At 44.4% G+C, this 7,625-nt stretch overlaps 1 protein-coding gene across 2 annotated transcripts in view; it reads left to right on the forward strand.

The window, feature by feature from the left end:
- The window catches only part of LOC119014049 (speckle type BTB/POZ protein), a 187,817-nt gene extending 183,924 nt beyond the window's left edge, over positions 1-3,893 (forward strand). Inside the window, exons 13-14 of one of the 2 annotated variants that reach the window (XR_005072874.1) lie at positions 2,981-3,056; positions 3,592-3,893. The gene's annotated coding sequence lies outside the window, so the exon portion shown is untranslated. Of the gene's footprint in view, positions 1-2,980 lie in introns of both variants that reach the window. The other variant, XR_005072871.1, reaches the window with a different exon arrangement.
- Positions 3,894-7,625: the final 3,732 nt, after the last annotated feature.

The raw sequence follows: 7,625 nt of genomic DNA on the forward strand, positions 1-7,625 counted from the left end.
CCTCCTTAGTGGTTTTTGTGCCTAAACTGAACCGGGCCATAAGCAAAGTCCTTAAAGGCAAGCCAGGCCACTCAGCAGCCATGTTGTCAAAACTCCCGGGGCTGTAGTTCAGGCTCATTATACCGAATGTGGGAGCAACATGGACACCAAACAGAGGCTGTATTGCAATTTATCACTTTCAGCATTTTAACAACAGGCTGACAGCTGACATGCATGAAAAGTTTCTTAACGTGAACCTGATGTTTACCGTCATCTTTTCATCTTTTATCTTTCAACTTGTTGTACTGACTTGAATAACCTGTTTTAGCTGCCTCTACAAGCTAACGCTAATTGATGATCAATGAGAGCGATATTGACGTTTTCATCATAGCAGTGCCAATGTTTAGGTTTTTATCTCCTGTTGCTATTATTTATTACATTGTCTTGCCGGGAGCGGGTGGTCAGGATAAACCGTCATGGTGGCGTGACTCGTCATCCCTCTGACGTTGGACTGAGGGCAGACTGGACACCACAGCGACTCACTACTGCCTCATGAGGTGAGGTGGTGAGCATCTGCAACACCTCAAAACTATTTCTTTTAAATTGTGTTGATATTCTTTAGCTAACGTTTGAATGTTTTGTATTAACACTCTCACACAAAGCTCCTCATGTGCTTTGGTCGATTGTAACGCTGTCAATGCAGTTTTCTGTTTACTACTCTAACGTATATTTTGATCTAACAGCGTCTGAAAATTATATATGAGGCGGTACAATGTCAATCCCAATTTGGGATTTCCAAATATACTGAAAGCAGTGATGAGATTAGCTGCTGAAATCTGAGTCCTTTCAGATGTCTCGCTGCTCTGACAGTCTCCTACATCATGAAGCAGTCTGGTCGACTTCTATTAATGAATAAAACGTCAACGTAACTGCATGATCCATCATATCATATTCACATATCGACGCAGTGTTTTACTGTAATATCACGCCGTATTGATTTGAACTAAAACATGCTCTTGTGAGGTTGTGCGTGTCTTGGTCTTTGCAGTTTGAGTGTGTCCTCACAGTTACTGGATTCGTGTGCATGTGGAGCGGCGAAGGCGGAGGTGGTGGTGGTGGTCGGGGGGGGATTCGTCAGAGCGTGACCTTGTTAAGGTGTGTTTAATGTACCATATGAGGCCCAATTACATCGACGTAGGCGCCAATGTGAGAGCTGGCGTTTAGCACGCTGAGTGCTGAGAAAAACATTGTTAATTTTAAAATAGTGCATCCAGTTCTATCACTTAAAGGATCCCCTTGAGGTCTTTTTACCAACAGTAGTGCTTCATATGGAGCTGTGTTTTCGTGAACGGGCCCCTGTTTTGTTAATCTAATGCAGCATTATTCCACTCATCAACAGGTGGCTGTAACATGCTGCAATTAGCGAGCAGAGGCAGCTGATACGGGTGGAACAAAAATTTGTGCTGCATATTTATTGGACCTTGAGGTGGGAAATACCGAAAGTTTGTTTACAAGAAAACTCAGCAGGGTCCATTTATTTATTTATTTATTTATTTATTTCAAAGAATGCTTTAGAACCTTTCATGTCTGATTAAAGCAGCAGTCAGATGCCCGTGTAAACTTCCTCTCATCAGTCAAACTGGCCCTTCCAAATGTGATTCCAGTGTAAATGATGAAGGAGGAAATTCTCAGTACTTGCAAAAATCTATTCAAACACAGCTAATGAGATTTTGTCAGTCTGAGTTAAAAGGATCAACTGAACTTTGATAGATATCCCTGTATTTGGCGTACGTAAGCCTGTGCTGGCGCGTAGTACTTTTTGCACCAAAACATTTGAGGGCTGTTTACGTGACAATGGTTTTACATGAGACAGTAAACTTCTGACTGTTCGCTCACGGGATAACCTCGTTTCTGGAGCCTGAAAACGCAAACATCTTTTGAAAATGCAAACCATTACCTTGTCATCGAAACTGGCAACATGCAATTCCTTTGAAAACGGGGACAACACAGCTCCACGAGCATGTGTATTACATTTTGTGTTCAGTCGAATAGCCCTGCACAAATACGACAACGAGAACAATGGCAAACTATTGAGCTTTGTATGCGCTGCTGACTCTATAGAGTTTATTTAATGCTCCACCAGCAGGTGTAGATGTGATGGCTCGCTGCTCAGTAGGAAAAAAGTGTTGTGTTATTCTGTGGTGTTTATTTCAAAACCTTAAGCTGCAGACTATTGGCCTGGCATCCACACAACTGCGTTTTCAATCTGGGCTTATGCAGATCCGTGTGCGCACGTGGATGAAGGCTGACGTATGAATGCAGAACTTTAAAACCTTTTTGAGCTCAGTGACTAGTATTACATCGAGTTCAGTGTTCATACGGGAACCTCTTCATCGTTTAAAGACAGACTTGAAAAATTGCGAACTCGCCCTCTGAATGTCTAATTACTTACAGAACGCTAACACCATGTTCGGTGGCTGCTGCGCATTAGTATTAAATTAATGTGATCTTTGAATTGAAACCAGATTGACCGAGTTGGATGCAACGTTTAGATGTTGTCACGGCAACAGCATGACTGACAGTGTTTCGGCTCCAGCGGCAGGAATTAGTCTTATTACCGGCCCACAGGTACGTTAAGAATGATGATGCAGCATGTGCGAGTCGAGTGTAATTTCTTGAAAACACACTTCTTTTTTCCAAGACTGCACTGTCGGTTCTGGTCCAAAGCCACATTTTGAACTCATCCTCATCGACAAAAGCAGTTTGTCGGTCACCGTGTTCTCAGCCTTCATCACACAGACAATCCTCTCAATCAAATCATTTCCTGCCTCAATTACAATTTTTTTTTTTTTTTTTCATATTTTCACAATGTAACTTCTAGTTGGCAGTTCCCGTCTACTTCGAGGCACCGCAATTTGCATGAAAATACAAAAGGTGGAACCCCCGGCTTCTGTCTGCAGCTCTCTCCTCACTTCTTCTGTCTCTCTGCTTGTGATTGCAGGCGGTGACTCATCCCTGTGTCTGCCGTGATCTTCGCTCACAGCACACATACGGGGATGATTACAGCCGTGCATCAGGTATGATCACGTCCTCATTGTGCAGAAGTCTCTCAGTGTCTCGGCCTCTCTGGCAATGACAGAGGACGGGGACGCTCATACCGTGTCTCTGAATGGAACCGCGTCTCCTTATCTTCTCCTGTTCTTGGCGGCGCTGACAAACACATCCATTTCACCTGGTCCCTGTTCTGAGTCATATCAAGTTTTTGTCAGTCTTAGCCAGATGAAACACACGCGCAAAAAAAAAAAAGGGAAAAAAAATGGTGATTACTGTAATTGCTGCTCAATTTGTCTGCCTCCACCTCACACATAACCTCTGAAGCTTCCCCCTCCTCCCCCGGGTTTCAATAATCTGCCATCAGCGGTCCTTCCCTGGGTTTTCTCATGCAATTACACTGAGCAGCGTGTTATTGGTTTCCATGGTGAGTCTCTAAGATAAACATCAAAGTATGTGATAGAAGACTGGCTTATTGATTCAACAGATCTCGGGGTTGCTCTCGTAATGTGTCCAAATTTGACCTTTGACTTCTCTCTGTGTTCTCTGACAACACGGCAGACTGCGGCGGTGAACGTGGTTTTAACTGAGGAGACTGTGGCTCCGCTCGTCATCCTCCCACCCCCTCAGTTCACAAGTCTCCCACTTCTCGCAGACCTCACCGACATGAAACAGTCCCTGTGTCCACTGATGGTGATGACGTATGAATCTTTTCTGCTCACGAGGTGGAGATTCGGGCAGATGCTTGAATATCCTCCTCTCCAGGTTGAGAGATTTATAGTCGCATGTTCACTGTGTAGCTCCAACTTTATTCAACTGATCCAGTATTGCATAAAAAAAAGTACAGGCATGCCTAAGAATAATGGTTTGTGCAATTGCTTTTTGTTATTAAGTACAGATGTATTTACAAGTGACTTTTCAAAACAAAGGTTTTAAACCTGTTTATTATCACATGGCTTTTATTTTGGTAGTCTTGACCATCGTTGCTATAGATTAAACCCACTACCAGTAACTTCTGAGCTCTGCCAACACTGTTACCACAAAGTCTGACCGAGCAGGAACACAAGCAGCCTGACCGAGTGTAAATAAAGCAACCGCGCTGTATTTAGATAGAAAACACAAAAAGTAGGCACACTTGAAATATTACCAATAAACCTTTCATCGTGCAGGAATAACTTGTGCAAACGTTTAACTGGGAAGCCAGTCTGTAAAATGTAATGGCTTCGACTTTATCGTCCTCTGAGAGGACAATTTGTGGTACAGCGCAGACAATACAGACACATTAAAGCATATCAGATAGACGACAACAACAATAGCCTGCAATCATCTGCAGCAGCCGCTGAAAATATCATCACAGTCCCGGCAGGCATTTTAAAACACATGTCAATAACTGTGTACCAGCCATAAACATAAATAGATATTGAGCACAGCACATCACAGAGGATCTGTGTTTTCACATAACCTGCTGGTTCATGTTTTTTCTTCAAATTCTACAACTACAACTTCCTTTGTTGAGATATTGCCACAGGAGAAAATGGGTTTTTGGCTTGGTTGGTTCTGATCACGGGGTATCTATATCTCGAAACCAGAAGCGGGTGGCTGGTGGCTCGTCTGCCTTCTCAGGTCAGCCTCATCAGGCGCGGGTGGTGCAGGTCAGCCAGCTGTTCCCCGTGATTTCCCCACAGGTCTTCTCAGGTTTTCCTGCACCTGAGTGATTTTGTAGAGGCCATACCGGCATACAATACAATAACACAGGATACTGTCCAAAAAAAATATTTAAAACAGAGCAAGAATTTTGTGAACAACGTGGGAAATAGTTTAGTTTTTAAAATAGTAGATCTACTGTTGACCCTTATAAAGATAGCATCAACACATTCTTTGTTGGAGTCACTTTACATTCTGTCACCGATAAAATCTCTTCTCCTGTGATTCTAAATAGCAGTGTTGTAAAAAAGTACCCAAAAGACATACTTGAGTAAAAGTTAAAATAATTGTGTAATTCTTTAGCAAAAAAGTACCTGATATTAAATGTATGTTAAATAGCAAAATTACATGTAAATTATACACATATTTTTTATGTATGTATGTACATTATACTGCAGGTCAACTGATTGTGTGATCAAATACTCAGCATTGTATGTAAGGTTATAGAACCTGGAGGTTTGTCCACTTGAGACTTGACACCTGAACTGCATAATTAAAAAGTCGGCCTGCGAAACCAAACTAAGTTTTGGCAACATCTTGCAGGCATCGTTCAGTGCACCCGAGAGACATTCGCTTGCGTTTATTTATTTTTTCAAAGACAGACTTAAATGTGTCAGCCCAGATCACTCATCAAAAAAACATCTCCCGATTACTTCCAGAGTCAAAAAAAAAAACAAACAAAAAAAGAAAAGCTCTGGCAGTCTGTGACCTCTGAAGGCTCCTGTGCTTTCCATACAGTAACTCATGCAGTTCTGTAATCTCCAGACTGTAACCGCAGCCCTCACAGAGGACACTCTGCACTCGTCGGTCAGAGTGAAAATCCCCTTCTGTTCGTCGCACACAGAGGGGCCGCAGTCCAGATCTCTCGGACAAACCCATCCCTTTATGCTGTATCTCTGCCTCTCTCTCTCTCTCACGCTGTCATAGTGCCTTTTCATCACTTTGTGTTTGTGATCGGAGTGGCGCTCACCACCACTCTGTGGCGGGCTCATGCGGTTTCAGCCCCCAGACATCCTCTTAGGGAGCGAGGGCCCTGTCTTGTCATGTGATTTCCAGGCATGTCTGGAGGCCGCGTGGGCGTTGGCAGAAGAAAGAGGCGGAAAAAAAAAAAAAGGGCGCAACTGTTTTAACTCGTGCGAACCGGTGGGTCGGCTGTGGTTTGGGCTTTGCGAAAGAAGGGCTGTTAAATCGGCTGCCTCCACTGACATTTTTCACACTCGTCTGCCAAACACCACCAACTCGTGCCTGACCTCCACTCCCTCCCTCTACACCTTTTACTCTGATGGCGGGGAAACACGACCTTTAGCGTAATTATCCCGGCTGCATCTCCCTCATTAGACTCCTGCGGTGGAGCCCATAAACAGCTGCAGTATGCAGCCCCCAGTGAGCCTCGTAGTATACACCCTGGACTCCTCACCCACGCGTAACCTCAATACACATCACATAGCTGTTAGTCAAAGCTACTACCATCTAGTTAGGAGCATAGGTTCGCAAAAAAAGAAAAAAAAAACATCAACATCAGATTCAGAGCAGGCGATGCGCCACGATTTTATTATTTCACCCAACGTTCCTGGCATGATGACAGCAAGCGTCCATTGCCAGCTTCACCACCTTCTGAGCCTCGCATCTGTGAAAGCTACGGCAGGCTGCTTTGACTTAGCCTGGAAATCTGTGTTAGTGATTACAAACTTTGACTGTCTCCAAATGCCACGGCGGAGGAAACAATGGAGATGTACCGTGGAGCACTTGTGTGCGTTCATGTAGTGACAGTGATGTATGGTTTGTTTACTCCGGATCCCGGGGCAGCCTTAGCTGGGTCACCTGCAGGCCGAGCGGGTGAGTCTTATTGAACTTCGGCTTTGTCGAAAAGCCCCCTCAGGTCCGCTGCATCCCTCATTTTCATAATCACCGGACAGTTTGATCGTAACGACGTCGGTGTGTTTGACCACAAGTGCAACAGACTGAAATCCATTAATAAAAAAGTCAATGAGCATGGTCAACAATAGCATATTAAAGCTTTTGCCAGTAAGTGGGTCCGATGGGGGCGGGGGCATTTTGCTGTGCGCTGTGAAAAATCTAATGCAATTATGATCAGAATAATGCCTGGTATTGACCGGTGTGAGAGGCCGTGAGGTGCAGGGGTAGGGCTGCTCTGGGGATGACCCCTTCCCACTTCATGATTGATTGGGTGTGTCGGAGCAATTCCAGCCCAAATGACTCAGGGCGGGCCTTTGTGTCGAGCTGCGTCCAGGCTAGGCTCGCGTTATTAACTTACCCAGGAAGAGGGCACTGTAAATAGCCTGCAGTGGAGCCTCACTGGGGGACACTGCAGAAATAAAGAGGGGAAAAAGCAGCCCCGCTAAACTCAATTTGTAATTCAATCCAGGGTGCTGCCATCGATCGAGATCTGCTCCTGCAATAGCAGCCGACCGGCAGCTGGGCAATGGATTAAAACACATACCGACTTATCATCCTCACTCCGCTGCTGCCCTGTTTTCTCAGTGAGCCTTGTCTACGTCTTCTCTGTCTTGGTCTTAGTTGTAAAAAGTAATGCTCGTTACCAAACACATACAAATCCATCCTGCCGGCTGCATAACCAGGCACAGGTTTCAAGAACTGGAAAAAGTGATGACAGTGATGATGCATGAGTGTCAGATTGGAGATTAATTTGCTTTTTAATCACAAAAAGTTTAAACATAAACTCTCCTCAACTCCAGGTGTTTATTCCCCCAGATGCTGCAGGCTCCTCCAGAGGTCGCAAGCTACAGGAGCTGTTTGACAGGGTTGCTGCTTATTCCAAATCACCGGTGTTTGTCCTCCCACTTCAGACATACTATTTGTCTGATATTTGCATTGAAAATTGTATAGAAATATATATAAACAATTCACTT

The sequence above is a fragment of the Acanthopagrus latus genome, chromosome 23, assembly GCF_904848185.1.
Source record: "Acanthopagrus latus isolate v.2019 chromosome 23, fAcaLat1.1, whole genome shotgun sequence".
Taxonomy (NCBI): Eukaryota; Metazoa; Chordata; class Actinopteri; order Spariformes; family Sparidae; genus Acanthopagrus; species Acanthopagrus latus.